Raw genomic sequence first — 20,700 nt, 5'->3', positions numbered from 1 at the left:
AACTACATTTCATGTTCCTACTGATAAATGGGTGTCATGACCTGGGACCCAGGTGGATGTTATGGCCCAGAAAGCATGTCAGAACCCAAGGCAAACACACCTATGTGCACATCTTCTGTCACAGAACACATTTCTGGTATACAACTGACCTCAGCCTGCTAAGTCTGTTATCACAGTTACAACCACAATGTATCCGTGCCATTGCCCTTTATTGGAAATGTATTCGAAATATAGCCATCTCTCTCCTGTATGCTTATTTTGCAAGGATTTCAGTTCTGCCTTAGCTCATTAGTTTGAAGTTGTTTTCTGGTTTAAACTATTTTTTTCTTGAGAGGTCTGGAGGGTGGCAACACGAGAATGGGCCTCCTCTGCAGTGGCTCCCCGTCTGTGGAACGCTCTTCTGAGGGAAGTTTGCCTGGCGCCTTTAGGTGCCAGGAAAAAACATTCCTTTTTAACCAGGCCTTTGGTTGATCCAATTTGCATCCTATGCCCTTTTAAAATGTGTTAAACAATATTGGGAAATGATATATAATGAATTGAAAAAATGGTTGAAAAAAACCTTTGTTAAAAAACCAGAATCTTTCCTGCTCAGAATTTTAGATCATGATATAAGAGAGGGAAACTGGAGATTGTTTATGTATGCGACAACAGCAGCAAGAATTTTATTAGCACAAGTATGGGAAACAGAGAAAACGCCAACAAAGGAAGAATGGCAAGTCAAGCTTATGGACTATGCGGAACTGGCTAAGCTGACAGAGAGGATACATGAGAGAGACAACATTGATTTCAAAAAGGAGTGGGAACCACTTATAAACTATATAAAAAGACAGTAAAGATTTGGACCCATTGGCAGGTTTTGACTAAACTTTCACAACTATGTAAGAGGTAAAACCAGCAGAGTATAGAATTGGTTTAATAAATCAATACAGAAATATGGTGGGAAGCCAAAGAGGGGTGAGGGGAGAAATATGGATACATAAATTGTTCAATTAAGATTTGTGGAAAAAATGTTTGAAAATTCAATAAAAAATATTTTAAAAATAAAATGTGTTTTGGGGGCAGTAGTGGGTTGTTGTTTTTATCTTTATTATGTATTTTGTGGTTTTATATCTTGATTTTATTCTGTGAACCACCCTGAGACCCCCGGGTATAGGGTGGTATATAAATTGACCACAGCTGCACCACCCCCGGTAAGCAAGGCTTTGATGGGGTGGCAGTAACAGCAGGGTGCCATTGTCCTGCAGCAAAATGGGATAGACCATCCCTGGCCCATTCAACAGTTTATGGCTAAAACATCAAGCAGAAAATTTTCTATAGGAATGGGCCTCTGCAGCAAAGAACATCCCAATATCCAATCATCTTGGCTGATGTGAAGTGAGATCATAAGTTGAGCTGTGAGTAATAAAATGCAGCAAGGTCGGATGCCGTACATGGATTTGTGAACAAGACCTGCATTTCAGGTTGAAGGTGTTGAATTCAAGCCAAAAGCCAGAGGAATTGGCCACCCTCCAGGTGCCCGGCTTGAATCCTTGTTGACCTCCCTGTCAGCGACTCCCGGCAAGACCAGGGGAGGTCTTCAATCGGCGATCCTCCTCTAACGTGAGAAGAACACACCACTTCTCCCCCTCCCATTCCCAGGGAGGGGAAAGAGACAGACAGAAATGTATCTACATGCTTTTATTCCTGTCTTTCCAGCAGTACAGAGAATCGTGTCTGTACTCTCTCATCACCAACAACAGAGAGAGAATAACTCCACCCATGTACTTCCAGTACAGGGTCATGTGACACTCTGAGCTAACATCCGGTGCTCAGTGCACTGAATAGACCGTCCCCTGTTCCCACGGTACAGTCCCAAAACACTCACATCCTGTTTTGCATTCCAGCCACCTGGAGCTCGCTTCTGCATTGCTCCTTTTTCGTAACATCCTCCCCCAAAAGAATCAATGCGTGTTGCGGCAAGCAAAGCGTGATCCAGAGAAGAAAACAAACAGTTGTTATACACATAACACTCCCCTGTTGTTACAGTTCCACCCTTGGAACTCCCCGCCACTGGTTTCCCCAGTGTACCTCTCTGGTTGTCTGGCTTCCAAGGAATGAGTGCATCTGCATTACCTTGGCTAGCAACTCTCTGTTGTGTCTTTGTCTCTGACTTAGACACAGATCCAACCTGTCCTCGGTTGTGTACAACAGCAACACATGCAACGGCTAAGTTAGCAAACTCTTTTGAGTACCTCTTGGGTGGTGCACCCTTTGTAACTCTCTCAGACCTTCGTATGAGGTGCTGATCTTCTCTGCTCACTGGTTCAGTCTCAGGACTCTTTGGAGAACCAGTTCCAATAGTAAACAGTGGTTCATCCTTCACCTGTGAAGGTCTATCCATTGTGTGAGATTTCCTCTCAATGACTGTGACAACTGAGCTCTCCGAGCTATCACTGTCACTCTCAGTACCACTGTACTCTGTAAAATCAACATCATCATCTGAATCGTCCTCTGTGGGAAATGTGTGTACTATCACTCTCTCCTGTTCAGGAGCACTCTCTAGAAATTTTGTGAGAATCACCTGACCAGATTCAGACAAAATTACTCTGTAGAGACCCTTTTCATAACCCACAAAAATGCCTCTGGCATTCTTTACTCCACCTGGAGCTTCTGTCCTCACATGAGACCCAAAAACCTTGAAATGGGCAACCGAAGGTTTTCTATGGAACAGTTTCTCAAAAGGAGAACTTCCCAACTCTTTTGAAACCTTTCTCATCTTCGTATGACAATACGACATTAGCGACTCGGCCCAGTACTCATGTGACAGATGTGAACTAAGCAATTGCGCATTCATCCCCTTTTGCAATTCTTTGCTCACCCGTACACAGACACCCCTGTTCCACGCTTCTGCTGAAACAGCAACCTTGTGTCTTATCCCTTTCCTCTGCAGGAACTTCTGGAAATCCTGTAAAAGAAAAATCTGCTTTTCATCTGTGAAAAGAAAATCAATGTTAGCATCATGCATATTTTTAACCTTGTCACAAAACTCCTGAAATCTATCCAAGGCTTGTTGCGGTTTCTCTAACACATAAATCCAGACAAAGTTAGAGAAATGATCCACACACACAAGATAAAATCTTGCATTGCCTCTAGATGGTTCTAGAGGACCAATCACATCAGCATACACCCGCTGAAATGCTCTGTTGACCCCGGTCACCTTTTTGGTATCCCTTTTGGTCACACCTGCAAGAGAAACTAGGTTAGACACAGATGAATTACATTCCATGTAATCACTTTGGTCAAAAGTCAACAAATACAGTCCATCTTTCTCTCTGGCAGAAAGAAACAACTCTCCATCTTTGTAGATCTTGCAGCTCTCAGCATCATAGGACAATTTCAGTCCTTTCTTTGCAATCTGCGAAACACTCAGCAGATTGAACTTCAATTCAGGAACCAAGTAAACATTGTTTATAGTCAAGTTCAGACTCTTAAGATACACAGTCCCTATCCCGGTCGCTTCCAGCTCCTGACCGTTGGCCTGTTTCACAGCGAAGCTTTGCTTCTTAAACGTTGAAAATAGTCCTTTGTGTGGGGACATATGAACGGTGCTTCCTGCGTCGATTACAAACGAGTTGCCAACATCTGGCGTGGTTCCTTTCGCCATCAAAGCCTTTGCAGGTTTCACCATAGGCTTGGTATGACCTTTGCCTGACGCCTCAGGCTTTGCTGAGCGGCCCTTAGCTCCCTTTGGCTGGCGTGGCTTCTTACAGTTCCGCTGAAGATGCCCAGCCTGTCCACAATTGTAACATCGGACAACGTTCAAAGCTACAGCTTTCTCTCCAGTAGCCACATAAGCGGGGGAATTAGAACTCCATTCCTCCCTCCCCCTGTCCTTTACTTCCAGTGCAGCAAGTCTTTCCTGTTCGTTGAGAACCACGACACACACCCTCTCCGCGGTCAAATCTTGAGCCAGGAGGGAACCAAGCTGACTGGCAACAGTTTTGTAAGTCCGATTTAGGCTGTTTATCATCATGAAGCAAAACACTTCCTCCTGCAGACGGAAATTGCGTTCCACCATCTGCTGGCGCATATATTTCATCTCCGTCAGGTGCGCTTGAACATCTCCATCAGGCGCAAGCCTCAGATTGGTCAGCTTCTCAAAATACAGCAACGCTGAAGAACCAGCATCCCTCTGATGTGTTCTACGCAGCGTTTCCCAAATTTCTCGCGCATATTCCAAATCCTGAATATGCACCAATTGGTCATCTGAGACACACAGAATTATAGCCGTTCTGGCTTTCAGATTCTGTGATTCCCAACCTCGCGTTGGTGCTGCAGGGATGGGGTTCTCAATCACCTCAAAGATCCTCTGATTCTGCAGCAGGGCCTTCATCTTTATAGACCAAGATGAATAATTGTCATTAGTCAGGGGAGGTGGATAGGGTAACCCTCCCCCCTTCTTGGGTTCCTTGCTCTCAATCTCAAGCCAGTAAAATCCAAAAGTTCTCTTCTGGGCTTTTTTTCTGCCTTTTCTGGCAGGCAATCTGCACGCTGTTTCACAGCTGCGTAGTTAGCCAAAACAAACTTTGACTTCTCACGCTCTCACTGAGCCAGTCAGTAACTTTCCAAGCCTACTGTCGTTGCCTAGCAACTGTGCATACCTCTTCCTCGGACAGGAAATCTTATCAACCACAAGAATTCCTGGTATGCAAGCCTTGCTTTCAGAGCTGTTTTTCTCAAACGCAGCTCTTCGTGAACCAGAGAATAAATCATTCTGCGTTCACACTTTTTAGTCTGAAATCAGCGTACCTTTTGGGGCTCCGTTGCCTGGAAAACACCCCTCTCGGTGTCCAGCTGTCTGTTCAGCTTCTGGCTGTACGCAGATGTGTTTTTTTTATCTTTCCTTTGGTGCAGAGGATGGCAACGATTCATCGACCTCTCACCTCTCATGCTGATTCCCATGGATCAGTAACCATCGGCAACTGCTACCAGATGTTGAATTCAAGCCAAAAGCCAGAGGAATTGGCCACCCTCCAGGTGCCCGACTTGAATCCTTGTTGACCTCCCTGTCAGCGACTCCCAGCAAGACCAGGGGAGGTCTTCAATCAGCGATCCTCCTCTAACGTGAGAAGAACACACCACTTCTCCCCCTCCCATTCCCAGGGAGGGGAAAGAGACAGACAGAAATGTATCTACATGCTTTTATTCCTGTCTTTCCAGCAGTACAGAGAATCGTGTCTGTACTCTCTCATCACCAACAACATCCGGTGCTCAGTGCACTGAATAGACCGTCCCCTGTTCCCACGGTACAGTCCCAAAACATTCACATCCTGTTTTGCATTCCAGCCACCTGGAGCTCGCTTCTGCATTGCTCCTTTTTCGTAACAGAAGGTGTGCTCTATACACATCCGCAGATAAATTTTGTGAACCTTTCCCCAACAAGAAAAACCAACTCCTATACATTTTTGCTTTTGTGATTGAGAGGGGAACGGCAACGCTCACTTCAAAGTTTGCTTTGCCTGGAATCTGTGTGTACACTCTTTCTCCTTGAGCAATATCACTATTTTGATCAGGATTCCTGCAGCTTTCCTCAAAATCCCAATAGATATTTCACTTCAGCAGGAAATTCAGGAGCAAATTTGATACCGGCTGTCAGTTTAGGAAATTTCATTTTCATGTCAATTGATTTCACTCCTCTTTAAAACATCTGCTACTTAGGTTAAGGTTAAAACAGCTTTTCAGAGCAGCATGCCACATAATTTCTCTTGCTGATGCCCGGCTGAATTTATCTCATATTAGAGTCATGTATTTACTGAAAATGCCTGCGCCTGGGCTTTCAGGAAGTCATTTGTATGTGTATCAGCAATCGTACACTGTCCCTTGATCATGAATAATGCCTGTAAAGTCAAAGAAGCACAAATATTTATGAAGCTGCATAAAATTCACTTTTCTTTCCTACATATCAGATTCAATAGATCCCATAGATTTTCCATACGAAGGAATAGCTCAGTTTGCAGATCTAGCAATCTCTGTGCAGGAAATCGTTGTTGTGGAAATTTCTTTAAACAGAGTGTAGAATGAGCACCATCCCTTAATACGGATGAAGTACACAGAGAAAGGAACATAGTTTTAAATAGCAAACCACCAAATAATGCACAATGTGACTACTTTTTTAAATTAAAAAAAAATCTATCACTTAGAATTTGGTGCCTTTGAGTTGTCTAAAGACAACTGGCTGAACAGAGTATTTTTACAAGGCATAAAATTGTTCTGGAGGCAAAGACAAGCGTCACCTGTCAATCATGCATTCTGCTTTACAGTATATAATCGATCCTGACCCCACCCTAGTGGTGTTTTATTAACGGACCCAAACCTTGGTCACAATACTGGAGGAAAGCCCCATTAAACACCTTACTGTAGAGTAAAAATGCGTAGGATCACACTGTTTGTTGCTATGATTCTTCTGAATGATTGGCTAATTCAGCCCTTGACAACAGCGGAGATCCATTTTAGCCCAGAGCAATTAGAAAAATGTTTGAATCAACGGAGTCATTTAGAATGAAAACTTATTTTGTTGCAGGCAAATTAATGAGGCTCACTAGGTGCAATATCACTGAGCACAGAAAGATGGGTTTATGAATGCAGTACATGAATCATTTCTATTGCAGGCAGATCTTGATCACCATTCTGAGAGAGTTTTGCAGGGCAGTTGGGAACTACAAAATAATGAACTCATATAACTGGATAGATGACTGATTTTGCAGCGGAGAAGAATTTGGGATGTAGTTCTTAAACACAGCCTCAGCTACAGTTGGTGATAAACCGAGATAAGCACCTGGAATTTGAGGAGAAAGAGTTTTGCAAGTTGGTTTTACAACTATGTTTCAGGCCTTTTTGGGGATGGATACTTAAGGATCAACATATGGAACCCAGTGAGGCTTTGGATTAGACCTGAATAGGACTGCACTGTAAATCTCTGAAGAAAAGAAGAAAGAAAGTTGCAAGCTCTTCCTTCAGTAGCTAGAGACAGAAGGAACCATTGCAGGTGAACGCGGGTTGTAAACAAAACAGAGAAATGCATCTCAAAGATGTTGCAAAGGATGAATGTCTATTATTAAATCAACCCAACACATTTTGGATCAAGTACCGTATTTTTAGGGACACGGGTGGTGCTGTGGGTTAAACCACAGAGCCTAGGGCTTGCCGATCAGAAGGTCGGCAGTTCCAATCCCTGCGACGGGGCAAGCTCCCATTGCCCTGCTCCTGCCAACCTAGCAGTTCGAAAGCACGTCAAAGTGCAAATAAAGAAGTAGGTACTGCTCCGGTGGGAAGGTAAACAGTCTTTCCGTGCGCTGCTCTGGTTCGCCAGAAGCGGCTTAGTCATGCTGGCCACATGACCCGGAAGCTGTATGCCGGCTCCCTTGGCCAATAAAGCAAGTAGAGCACTGCAACCCCAGAGTCGTCTGTGATTGGATCTAATGGTCAGGGGTTCCTTTACTTTTACCTTTTACCGTATTTTTTCATCTATAAGGCACGCCTATATATAAGACCCCCCCCCCATTTTGGGCGACACAATTTTTTAAAAATGAGGGGAGATGGCCCAAAGTTGTTGAGCTTCTCCCCCCCCCCCCACAGCTGTGGGCAGGAAACACTCCCTAGATCATTTTCTGCACACAGTGGCATCGGGGAAAATTACATTCCTGCCAACTGGCTGGTGGGTGCACTGCTTCTTCCCACCCCCCATGCCATTATCCATGTATAGGATGACCTCAGTTTTTTGCCATGATTTTTGAGTCAAAAGATCTTGTCTAATACACAGAAAAATATGGTATCTATTTCAAGGGTTTGGCAAAAAGGAAAGGAACAAGGGTTGCTAAACCATGCCCAAAACCTTTTAAACGCCAAGTGTGCATCATTATAAGTCATTTTAAGTCATGTTAACAGAAAGAAACCCAGAACCAACCAAATCTTGTAGCACAAACGTACCATTTGTTTCTTTACAAACTGCTCAAAAAACACCCATTTTGATTGCATTGCAGGACAAAACTCCCAAGAAACTGACCTCAAATTGCAAACAGCTTGCAACCAGACCAAGATGTCTTAACTTTGCAAGGAAAATAAAATGGGATCATGTGCAAATTACCAAGCACTTGCGGCAGTTCGAATCCCCACGACGGGGTGAGCTCCCGTTGTTCGGTCCCAGCTCCTGCCAAGCTAGCAGTTCGAAAGCATGTCAGTGCAAGTAAATAAATAGGTACCACTCTGATGGTAAGTTAAATGGTGTTTCTGTGTGCTGCTCTGGTTTTACCAGAAGCGCCTTAGTCATGCTGGACAGATGACCCGGAAAAACTGTCTGTGGACAAACGTTGGCTCCCTTGGCCAGTAAAGCAAGATGAGCGCTGTAACCCCAGATTCGTTCACGACTGAACTTAACTGTCAGGGGTCCTTTACCTCTTTAGTGTGTTCTTAAAGTCTTTTATATACAGTGGAAATTGGCTTATCCATACATTGCATAACCTTACTGCTCTTTTACTCAATTAATATATTAATTGAGATAAAATGGGGTGAAGTAAAGCTCCTCATTTTGGTGCTGAGGATGGCTGTGCATTTGGTTCATTAATTGAATTTCTTCCACACCTGTAGCAGAAACATGTGGTCAAATGCATTTCCAGTTGGACTGCCATAATGTTGATTGATATGGACGGGAATGAATATCTGTATATTCTATCTGGCACCAATGTGTGTGATTTAAAAAAAAACCAAAACACACAGAGAGAGAGACACACTGAATTAGTTGTACACGACATGTTTTGTGTGTAGCTTTCTCGGAATCAGGGACCTTTCCTGCTTACGTTCAAGAAATGCTCCTGAATGGCAAATATCTTGCTTGTATGTTCCCTTTCTACTTAAGTATGAACTTTTATTCTGATGGTAAGGTGACCACTGGCTGTCACTACTTTAAGCAAAAATTATGACACCGTCACATTGTGTCTTATGAGAAATGGTGTGTTCTCACAGGATATGAATGTCAGCCCCAAATGCTTAATGGCTGACTAAAAACACTTCAGTACCTTTCTATTTTCAAGGCACTTAGCTTCCATTTGCAAATTGCACTTTACCATGATTTCTTATATATATTTCCAGTTCATTTTTAGCACCTCATCAGGACACTGCTAGAATTCCTGAAGTCATGTGTAATGAAAAGTGCTGCTATTAAGCTAAGAGCGAGTCTTTATCATAATTCTCCTATGGCGCAGTTTTCTTATTAATATATCCCAATGCAACCCAATTTGTGTTTAGCCATGTCTTAAACAAGACTCATGAGTTACCCCTGTCACAATGGATAAATATACCTGATTGCATCTCACATTATGAAGAAAAAACACAATAGTGGAATGCTACCAATAAGTGACTTTCTGTACCCCCCCCCATTAAATCACTGAACCTTTAAATGAAACTTTCATCTGGTGTAATGCACAAGGGCCCATCTATGGTTGCAGTTTGATTTGCTAACAATATCATACCAGATATCAGATGTAGTGAGAAAAAAGTCTTCATAACCCTTTACTGGGGAAATTCAACAATGAGGATGAATTAGCAGAGAACTTGGCTCTGTCTCACCGCAGGCCTTGTACATAGCAGGATGACATACCACCAAACATACAGAAGAAAATCTCCCTCAGAACTACACAGCCAATCTAAATATGTGCTACCTCATTGAAGATCATGCCACTCTGGTTCTTGAGCAACACTTCCTGTACTCCCCTCTTGGTTACTATTAACAGAAATAACCCTTAAGTTAAAAACTGCTGCTACACTCCCAATGTTATTTACATCGTTTTAGTTACATTATTACCGTATTTTTCGCTCTATAACACGCACCTGACCATAACACACACATCGTTTTTAGAGGAGGAAAACAAGGGAAAAAACATTCTGAATGAAACAGTGGATGTATCATTTTTGTGCTTCATGCTGTGGCCACAGACATGTGATCTGATCGTGAATTTGGGGTGACCCAATGCAAAAATCCTGAGAATCCCTGAGGATCCATGCTTTGTAACCACGTTTTTGCACCATTGCAGCCCCAGGCAACAGTGGGTGCGTGATTTTGGGGGGGCAGGCTGTAGCCATGGACATGCTATGTGATCTGATGGTGAATTTGGGGTGACCCAATGCAAAGATCCTGAGGATCCATGTAGATCCATGCTTTGTAACCACATTTTTGCACCATTGCAGCCCCAGGCAACAGTGGGTGCGTGATTTTTTTGGTGCAGGCTGTAGCCATGGACATGCTATGTGATCTGATGGTGAATTTGGGGTGACCCAATGCAAAGATCCTGAGAATCCCTGTGGATCCATGCTTTGTAACCACATTTTTGCACCATTGCAGCCCCAGGCAACAGTGGGTGTGTGATTTTGGGGGGGCAGGCTGCAGCCATGGACATGGTATGTGATTTGATGGTGAATTTGGGGTGACCCAATGCAAAGATCCTGAGGATCCATGTGGATCTATGCTTTGTAACCACATTTTAAGTGGGGAGCGAAGGAAAAACAAAGAAGGGACATGAGAGGGGTGTGCAGAGAAGCAGCTGGCTAAGAATGCAGGAGAGGGATTTAACGGGAGGGAGGAAAGAAAGGCAAAAGTTTCCCCCCCCACCCAAGCCAGCCATCTCTCTCTCTCTCTCCCTCCCTCTCTCTCTCCCTCCCCCCCACTCTCCCCCTCTCCCCCAGCAGCACCGGAGCACAGAGAGGAATTAGAAGGAACGACACTCTGCTTTCCCCTCTGCTTGCCTGGAGGGGAGGCGCTTTCCCCGCTCTTTGTTCCGTTTGAGCAAACACAGCAAGGAAACAGAGGAGGGTGGGCAGTAAGACCCTGAGGCAGAATGCAGGAAAGCAGCCGCTTCCTCTTTTCAGGTTTCCCTTCTCCGTGACTCGCGATTTGATTTTTGCCTGATTTTTTGGCTCCAGGGACCACACATTCGCTCAATAACACGCACAGACATTTCCCCTTCCTTTTTAGGAGAAAAAATCTGCGTGTTATAGAGGGAAAAATACGGTATAATGTTTTCTACATGGAGCCGCCTATGAGTAGTGTTTGGAACCTGCATTTAGTGGGGAAAGTTGTACTCAGACTGCTGAATCTTGGATTCAAACAGAGAGAAAAAATTCGACATCTCTCACAGAGTCACTTTCCTTAGTTTCATTTAATGGCACATCACCCAGGCTATCTCCTGAACACAGGACGTTAGCCTGCTTCCTCCCCAACAAACTCATAACAATTATTTCAGCTTTGTTTCCCCCAACTATTCTTTTTAAATTTGGGGTATTTTATATAATTCCTTTATTTTGAGAGACTTTGAAAGTTTGTCCCAAGCACTGCATCAAAATGACAACCCCCCCCCCCCCCGCCCCAATGTCAAGGGCACTTGGAGCAGCTTTTCAATCTCTTTCCATATTTGCTATAAAGGTAAAGGGACCCCTGACCACTAGGCCCAGTCGTGACGGACTCTGGGGTTGTGACGCTCATCTCACTTTATTGGCCGAGGGAGCCGGCGTACAGCTTCCAGGTCATGTGGCCAGCATGACTAAGCCGCTTCTGGCGAACCAGAGCAGCAGACGGAAACGCCGTTTACCTTCATGCCGCAGCGGTACCTATTTATCTACTTGCACTTTGATGTGCTTTCAAACTGCTAGGTTGGCAGGAGCAGGGACCGAGCAATGGGAGCTCACCCTGTCATGGGGATTCAAACCGCCAACCTTCCAATCAGCAAGCCCAAGAGGCTCAGTGGTTTAACCCACAGCGCCACCCACGTCCCTCATATTTGCTATAGAAGGAAGGAAAAGGCAAAACAAATGAAGCGCTCCAATCTATTTCACCCTTTGATTCTACATGAATAGAAATGGAGATCTAACTACAATATTTCTCCAAAGACCCATTGGAAGAAGAAGAAATGAGAGGGAAAGGTTTAAAGGGGAGCACAATGTTTCCAAAAATCAATACAGGACATGAAGCAATCTTTTTAGCTTTTGTTCTACATGGCTTATTCTGATAAACAACAGAATTTCAAAATGTATGAACGATTTTGTTTCCTCCTAGAGTGGATAGTCCTAGCACACAAAAGGACAACTATCAGCAGCCAAAATAAATCCTAGAACTGGAGATGTTTCAAGTATCTGATCTCTGCGAATTTTGATATGAATTGAGCTGACTTCCACTAATGTGCAGATTTGAACTTTCGGATCCACTGGCTTTCACACTGCTTGATACTCCTTGGCTCGAAACAAATTTTAAAATACATGGGAAATGCATATTTCAAGAGATAATACATTTAAATGTACATTTAAAGTATGCATTTGCGTGTTCAGACCCAGAGACCTTCCCCCTAAATAAATTCACACGACCCAAATTTTAGTTTTATTTTTTTGGCAGAATTTAGGCCACAACTTCATTGATTACAGAAGGTGAGTAGTTACATAGGCTCTCGTTCGACTAGCTCCCTGCACCCTTGCAGGCAGTGCTGACCCAGGGCACCAGCATAGGTCAGCTAAGGGTGAACACCTGGGCAGGCGAAAAGCCGGGAACAGACTATGTTCACCACCCAGATGCTCCCCGGACTCAGGTACGGGCACAGCCCCCTCTCAAGGGTTGACCAAACCAGTTGAGTTCCTGGATTCCTTTAATGGAATACCCTTCACATAGGGACGAAGAGATAGGTCTCCCATCCCTATCACCTGAACCAGTGCCTATCCGCAACCTTACAAGTTGTGACGATTTGCTACGTGGCAGGCAAAACCCAAATGGCAACAGCCAATCAGCCAAGTGGGGAAATTCCTGCCATGCCCCTGTCACAATGACAGACGACACACGATGGCATAGCAAGGTTAATCGAACAATGCCCTATAAATAGGGAGAGGTGGGCGGGTGTTCCGAATGCACGAGCCAATAGAGGAAGCTCTGGGTCACGTGCCTGGGTATATATAGATCCCTTGATCCCTTTGGACTGTGCCCCATTGGTCGGATTGAACCCAACATTGAGGGACCTACCAATTGGTTGTTGTGGCTGACCAATCTTACCCACCCACAACACAGGAGGTCAGTGTCCAGGTCTCACTGCAACACATGCCCTCTTTTAGGGAGGACACGATTTACCTGCAAATTTTTGTTTGCTTCTTTTTAATTCACAGGTAAATGTGCAAATCAAAAGCCTTACAGATAAACACATGCAAAAGAGACATGGGTCAGAAACATACCTTTTAAAAAATATACTATTATAAGCATAAATGCAAACAAACAACACAGGTAACATATTATGTTTTAATGTTCATCAAATTTATAACTTCTAAATAATCATACACTAAAGTCATAACTTTATAAAATATATTATAAATATATTTTTGAATATGATCCTGTTTAAGTTCCTGTGATGTAAATTATTCATTATAACAGCAATAAAAAAGCTTTAAATAATTCTAGTAGATGTTGTTGTTTCATCTCTTTAATAAAGGAGGACCATAAAGCTCTTAAATTGTTCATTTCTTTGTCTCCTTTTAATTTACTCATTTTGGCAAAGTACCAATTTTTATTTAACCACTCTTGTTCTGTTCAAACTGTTGGGGGTAAGCCATTTGGCTGCTATCACTATTTTGGAAGCAGTTATCAAAACCCATATAAATTTCAGTGTTCTGATCTCACATATTCTGTAAGATTTTCCAGCACAATCATTAAAGGATTCATATGTATGCAGTATCCAATTATTTCTTGCATATGCCTAATTAACTTTTTTAAAAAAAATCTTAATCTTCACACATGTCACCAAATGTCCAACACATTCTCCTAATCTATAGGTATATATTTCAGAGATAGAATCAAAAATATGACACCCACACCCACACCCCCCATGATAAACCTACTGTGGACGATATATTTCTTTCCAGATTTCATCTGAGACTTTTGTTTCTAAGGACATCTTCTGTAAATCCAGGACTGTCTCTGGAAAATAGGGACACTTGAGGGGTCTGCAAGCTTATGTGATTTATCTGAGGCTAGAATGTATCCCTTTAGATGACAAGCGGCCCAATATTTGGATGGTTCCCTACCAAAATAAACAGAAACACACTCTCTACAAGTATAGAAGTGGTACTTTGGGGGGGCAGGCTAGGTTAAAACCTTTCCTCTAGCATGCTTGCTTTTTAATTTTCTGCAAGTTTTCACCTGGTCTGCTTAACATGAGAGCTGCATTTGTATGGTTCTATTTAGTTCAGCACAAAAGCTTGCTGTCATAAACAGGTCACGGGAGTCTACTGAAGGATGTTGCTGCATTAGCTGAGGACTTGAAGTTCTCAGGTTACCTAAACCACATAGCATAGTGATAGGACTGCCATACGTCTGCATTTTTCCAGACATAACCAGGATTTCAACGGTGGAATTGATTTCTGGGAAGAATTTCTGGAATGTGGCACTTTGTCCCAGATCTCAGGCAAGTCGATCGAAAAATCGCGGGGTCTTTTTTGGAAAGTTTTGGGGTGTGCTGGTTTTTACTTTTTGAAATATGGCAAACCTTGCAGAGATGTTCGCTAGGAGAACTGTGGCTGTTTTCAGGAAGCTTTTCAGCTTGGTAGTGAATTACAGTGATTTAAGCAGACACATACAACTTGTTGGATGAAAGGTGAGGATATTTGGAAACACTTTTCAAAATGTAGAGCATGTTTCACTTTCATTTCTATTAAGTCTCTAAATGCCCGTATTGATTTAATCATTAGACTTGTGATGACCTCTGAAAACCAATATTCTTTTTCTTTCCTTTTTTTTCAAGAGAAGAATGATATCAACGAGGACTTTAGGGAAGGATGGTTTTCCCCCTTCTTGACAAAATATAGATATAATTATTTCCTCTTATATTGTGAGCTTGGATGATTATGGAAGCTATTTCTCAAACGGGTTATAAGCCATACTTGATTGAAGCCAAAGTCGCCTGGATGAGAAAAAAGTCAGGTACACAAACATGGTTAAAGTGCAGGTTTATGCTGAATGTTTCAGTGATACATTTCAGCCAGCCAAATTGGAGTACGAAACAGTCATAACAAGCACTTTCAGGGACACAGGCCAGATTACCCACTAATAGAGGCTCTGTGAGTAAAAAGTAAGATTTACTAGCAGAAAAAAGAACAGTTCTGTAGCTTTGTTTAAATGCTGCACGTACGGTTCTGTTGGAAGCAACTTTCAGGGAATCTAAAACGTAACACTTCACCTATGCCGACATGCCAGTTCTGATTGAAAACAGCAGACCCTCCATGTGTCCCTATTTTCCAGGGAGGTCCCGGATTTAGAGAAGACATCCCAGTTTCTCATTTGATCCCGGCATGTCCCACTTTTCCTTAGGATGTCCCTATTTTCATTGGAGAAATGTTGGAGGGCAGGCATAGGCAGACTCGGCCCTCCAGATGTTTTGGGACTACATGGGACTTTTATCCATTTCCACAGTCACACAATCAATCAATCAGTAGCTGAACTGAGTTCCACACAGTCACAAAAACAAATTAACTGAAAAGGCCTCAAAAACACAAAATAAATAGCAAAAACAGAAGAACCAAACTTAATCCATTCCAGGAGTCGGTTTTGAAATGTTCAAAAACCAAGGCACAGCTTCTGATTGGTGCAGGCGCCCTGGAAACAATAGCCAACAGCTGCATCAGATGATCAGCTTCTGGAAAAAGTTCAAAAACCGGAATACTTACTTCCAGGTTTTCAGCATTTGGGAACCAAGGCGTTTGAGTACTAAGGTACCACTGTACAAAACCATTGTAAACAGGTTAAAACGTTAGCAGGATTTTAAATATACTTGTAATGTAACAGAATGTATAGATCGTGGATGTCCAACAGGTCGATTGTGATCTACTTGTAGATCCCCGGTAGGTTTTGGTAGATCACGGTCGCTCGCTGGGTCCCTTTCCTTCGTGTGGGTAAAATAGAATCTGGACCTGTCCTGTCACTCCGCCCTTTATTGTTGCACGATCTGCAGAATGGAAGACGGAATTTACTCAGTGAGACTGTTTGTTTCCCTAGAGATGTTTTGATGTTTGTTTTGATGAATGGCCCTTTCTTCCTCAAGTTTATGCTTGAATTCCTCCTCCCTAAGAAAAGCTCAACAACTTTGACCTGAACCCCAAAAAACAGGGCTTTCCTTCCTAAAAAAGGGCGGTAGAGCACTGCCAGTTTTTAATTCTGTGAGTAGATCACAATCTCTTGGGAGCTGGCCAACCCTAGCATAGACAACTTAGGAAGATGAAAAATTGGAGAAGTATTGATATGCAGTTGGAAATAGAATCAAAAGGACCCATGGATGGGATGGAGTGCAAGTCAAGAGATTCAGAGTAATCTTGATACTTGGATTCTGTACAGTTTTAGGGTATTTTGGTATGTTTTTGTTTTGTTTTTTTTTGGTTTTTTTGAAAATAAAATAAAAATATTTAAACACGACAATAGGATGAAAAGTCTCTTCTGTTCCCTTGGGATGTCAGTACCTACAATCAGTGCTTTTTTTCTTTAAAAATGTTTAGGGGTATTTCCATTTTGACTCAAGATAATCACCATTTTATAGTTGAAATCAGGAAAAATAAATACAGTAAATGGACAAAAGTACAAAGATTCACAAAATGTCTGGGGTATGCTTACCCCTGCATCCCCCCAGAAAAAAACAATGCCTACAATTCCTAATAAGAAGGCCTCTGTGTTGTTGTTTTTAAAAAACAAAAAAAGTAATAAAGGCTTTCTGGGAAATGATATATAAAGAACTGAAAGAAAAGTTTAAAATAACTAATAACTGCTAACCTCACACCCGGAATGAAGATTTGACAAATTGAGTATTTGGTCAAAGGTTATATTCATTGATATGCCAGTGGTATTTGACTCCTAGTAAGCTAGCAAAAATGTATAGAACAAGTACAAATATCTGCTGGAAATATAAAGAAAAAGAAGGTACCTTTTATCATATGTGGTGGTCATTCCGGGTGTGAGGTTAGCAGCGTTCGTCTGTGGAAACACAAACCACTGATTTTTCGTCCCTGTGCGCTTGCATGACAACTTAAATTCATTCTGCAGACCTCATGCCGAATCAAATTTAACATTTTAAAGCACGTGTTGCAGTGGGGGCCGCCAGGACACTCCAAAGTTGTGGGGCGGGCTAATTGACCGTTGACCACTGATGCGGTTGGGGCTTCCCTTGTCGTTGGGAAGAAGTTAATGTTGCCATTTGTTGATTGACAGCCAGAAATGCTAAAACTCCTTGCACAAGGCTAGGGCTTCCTCTTTTCGCCCGTGCATCGGATTGCCCGCCCCCCTTCCTAGAATTAGGGTTGTTTGCTTTGACCTTGCTATGCCTGTCATGGGGTCGTCTGCTCTTGGGACAGGGGCCCGGTAGGAATTTTGTCCATCTGGCTGATGGCTGTGGCCATTTGGTTTTTGCCTACTGCGTAGCAAATCGTCACAACTTGTAAGGTTGCGGTTAGGCATTGGTTTATGGTTTGGTGGGTTGAGGGGCATGGATTGGCTGTGCCTGCCCCTCTAATGCTGCTGCTGCAAGGGATTCCGTTAAAGGAATCAGGGGCTAACTATTGCTTGTCCACCCTGTCAAGGGGGCTTGGGCCACTGCAAGAGCTCCTGGCTGCATTTGGGGTGGGCTGAGGGCAGGTTCCCTGCTCCGTCACTACCCCCAAGTATATTCCCCTTTTCTGACTTTCGCAGGCGTGCGGAATGTCAGTCTTTCCCCCATGGTGGGGGCAGCTAGTCGCAACCAATGCCTAAGCAACCACTCACATGTTTGTATTTTAATAAAGTTGTGGCCAAAATTATGCCAAAAACCTTAAACAAAAATATTGGTGTGATGTGTGAGTTATTGGGGTGGCCCTGGGGACCTCAACACGCAACAGACATGTGGTGGAAACCAAAAGCATGCTTCTTCTTTTCTTCACATTGTATCGGTTCCCATTTCCTCTACAAGCCGTTGTGTAAACCACACACACACTTGCATTTTTCATTTCTTCACAAGGGTTAGGAAGATGTTTATCTGTCCCACGACACATTCGGCATTAGTCAAGTTCCCCCCATATTTTGTGCTTTGCCTCTCACAGCCAATGACTCTCCAGGGTGCTATTAGGACCTTACCTATCGCAGAAGTCACCTTCAGCCGCCACGGTCTGTAAGCTTCGTGCATAATACGCACTGTGCTCTCCTTAACACTCCAGGAACCATTTTTATTTCTTGCTCTCCCAGGGTGTGCTGTGAGTTAAAAAAACTGGTCATCTAAGTGCACCTTCTAGGTTCTTAAGTATGGAAAGCACACAAGAGGAAATATTTCCTTTCCTTTGGGCTAAATCCAGCCCTCCGCCTTCCAGCAGTCCTGTTTCCTAACTAACCCTTGGGACCCTGTTTCAAGTTCATCTCAAGGAAAATATTGTCTGCTTCCTAGATAGTGGCTTTATGTCATTTCCCGGAGGGCAAACTCTTATAACGGAACAAGCTTTCTGTTTAGTACCACTGGGAAACGCTAACCGCAATCTGAAATGGATGCTGTTAACATTCTGGCAGCAAGAAACTTTCAGAGAGTCTCTTTGCAATGTGGACTTCACTCGCCCTGCTTGCTAAGTCACAGGTTACAAGTCCCTTTTTTGTGTAACCTTTCCGAACCTTGTGCTTTCTCCAGATGTTTTGGATTTCAGATCCCATTATACCTGACCTTTGGCTGCACTGGTTATGGCTGTTGGAAGCTATGATCCAAATGATCCAGAAATCACCAGGTTAGGGAAGACTGGTATAGTCAGAGACAATATTCTTATATCTAAAAGGCATACATGCAGCTGGGTATGTATGCATGTATATTGATGTACAGTGCTACCTCAGGTTAAAAACACTTCTGGTTACAAACACTTTGGGTTACAAACTCTGCTAAGCCGGAAGTAGTATCTCGGGTTGCGAACTTTGCCTCAGGATGAGAACAGAAATCGTGCGCCAGTGACATGGCGGCAGCAGGAGGCCCTATTAGCAAAAGCGCACTTCAGGTTAAGAATGGTTTCGGGTTAAGAACGGACCTCCTGAACAGATTAAGTTTGTAACCCGAGGTACCACTGTGCTTGTATCAACTAAATAAAGGTTGGCTAAAGTATCCAGATTTAGTTGGGAGCATCTTCTACCTGTAGAAGTTTGAATTATGTTTCACATACTCAAGCATCCCTAGAACAGGAACTGAGAAAGGGATTTTTGACCTTCAACATCTGAAATCAGTTGCCTACAGATTTCTCGCAGAAATTATTAGCCAAGGTCTGCATTAACTGAATCCCAAACTACGTTACCATAAATGGATGCACAGGAAGGACTTAAATTTCCTCCTTCAAGCAGATGAAAAATGCATGTAAGCTGAAAAAGGATGCTTGCTGTTCTGTAGGATTTTGAAAATGGGGATGTCTGTGTGAAAACAAGCTTTTTTCTGCATTGGAGGGGAATTGATGCAAGGTTATTTGTCAATGCAAAGAGCCTTAAATCTTCAGGCTGAGATACATCAAGTGAACCAAGTTTACCAAATTGTCCCTGAGCTTGCTGATGTCCCTTTCTTGCCTATTAAGACCCCCCCCCCATCTGGACCAATCCTTTTTCACCTATGCTGGGAGTGGCATAAAAATCAAAACCAGATGCAAGCTATTCATGTTCAGAACCAGCCTGCCAGCCATGCTTTCCAAGGAATGGGATGCAGGTGGCACTGTGGTCTAAACCATTGAGCCTCTGGGGCTTGCCAATCAGAAGGTCCATGGTTTGAATCCCCACGGTGGGGTGAGCTTCCATTGCTCTGTCCCAGCTCCTGCCAACCTAGCAGTTCGAAAGCATGCCAGTGCAAGTAGATAAATAGGTACCGCTGTGGTGGGAAGGTAAACGGAATTTCTGTGGGCTCTGGTTTCCATCACGGTGTTCTATTGTACCAGAAGTGCTTTAGTTATGCTGGCCACATGACCCAGAAAGCTGTTTGTGGACAAATGCCGGCTCCCTCGGCCTGAAAGTGAAATGAGTGCCACAACCCCATAGTCGCCTTTGACCGGACTTAACCATGCAAATTCCTTTACCTTTACCTTACCTTTCCAAGGAGATATGTCAAGACTTCTGGCAGTTGCTTAAACTTCCATGTTCTGGCGTGTTCTGTTTTTTCCATTTGCACCTCATGCCTGACTCCAGTTTTGTGTTTCTTCTTGCTCCTTCAGGGTAGATTTTTTTGGATCAGCCTACTCTATTCCCTCATCTTCCCGGATCCAGCCCATTATACATTCCTGGGTTCCTGAATTCTGCAGGGAATGAAAAGGAAGCCTCATTCCAGTATATAATGCTGCAGACTCAATGACACAATTCAGAGGCAAAGGATCAACCTTCCCCAAGGCAGATTTCTGTCCTTTCTTCTCAGCTTCTGCTGTTAACTAGATGTAAATCCATGCAGCCAGACTGTATACCCTTTTGTGTCGTTTTAATATGTTCTTAATTTGCAATCATGCACCTGGGCTCTCTTTCGTCTCAGACTTCCACGTTGAAATAAGATGAGTCTGACATCCTCCTTCCCCAAACGCTGGTTTTGAATTTCCACTTTCATAAGAGCAGCCACTCATCTTCCTTATTGTACATCATTGAGCTGGCCGGGCTCACAAATCTCGCACTCGCCCTTTTGACATGAGCAGACATTTCTCCTC

The sequence above is a fragment of the Podarcis raffonei genome, chromosome 7, assembly GCF_027172205.1.
Source record: "Podarcis raffonei isolate rPodRaf1 chromosome 7, rPodRaf1.pri, whole genome shotgun sequence".
In the NCBI taxonomy this organism is placed as follows: domain Eukaryota; kingdom Metazoa; phylum Chordata; class Lepidosauria; order Squamata; family Lacertidae; genus Podarcis; species Podarcis raffonei.
The sequence above is the reverse complement of the archived record's forward strand: the minus strand, read 5'-3'. Positions refer to the sequence as shown.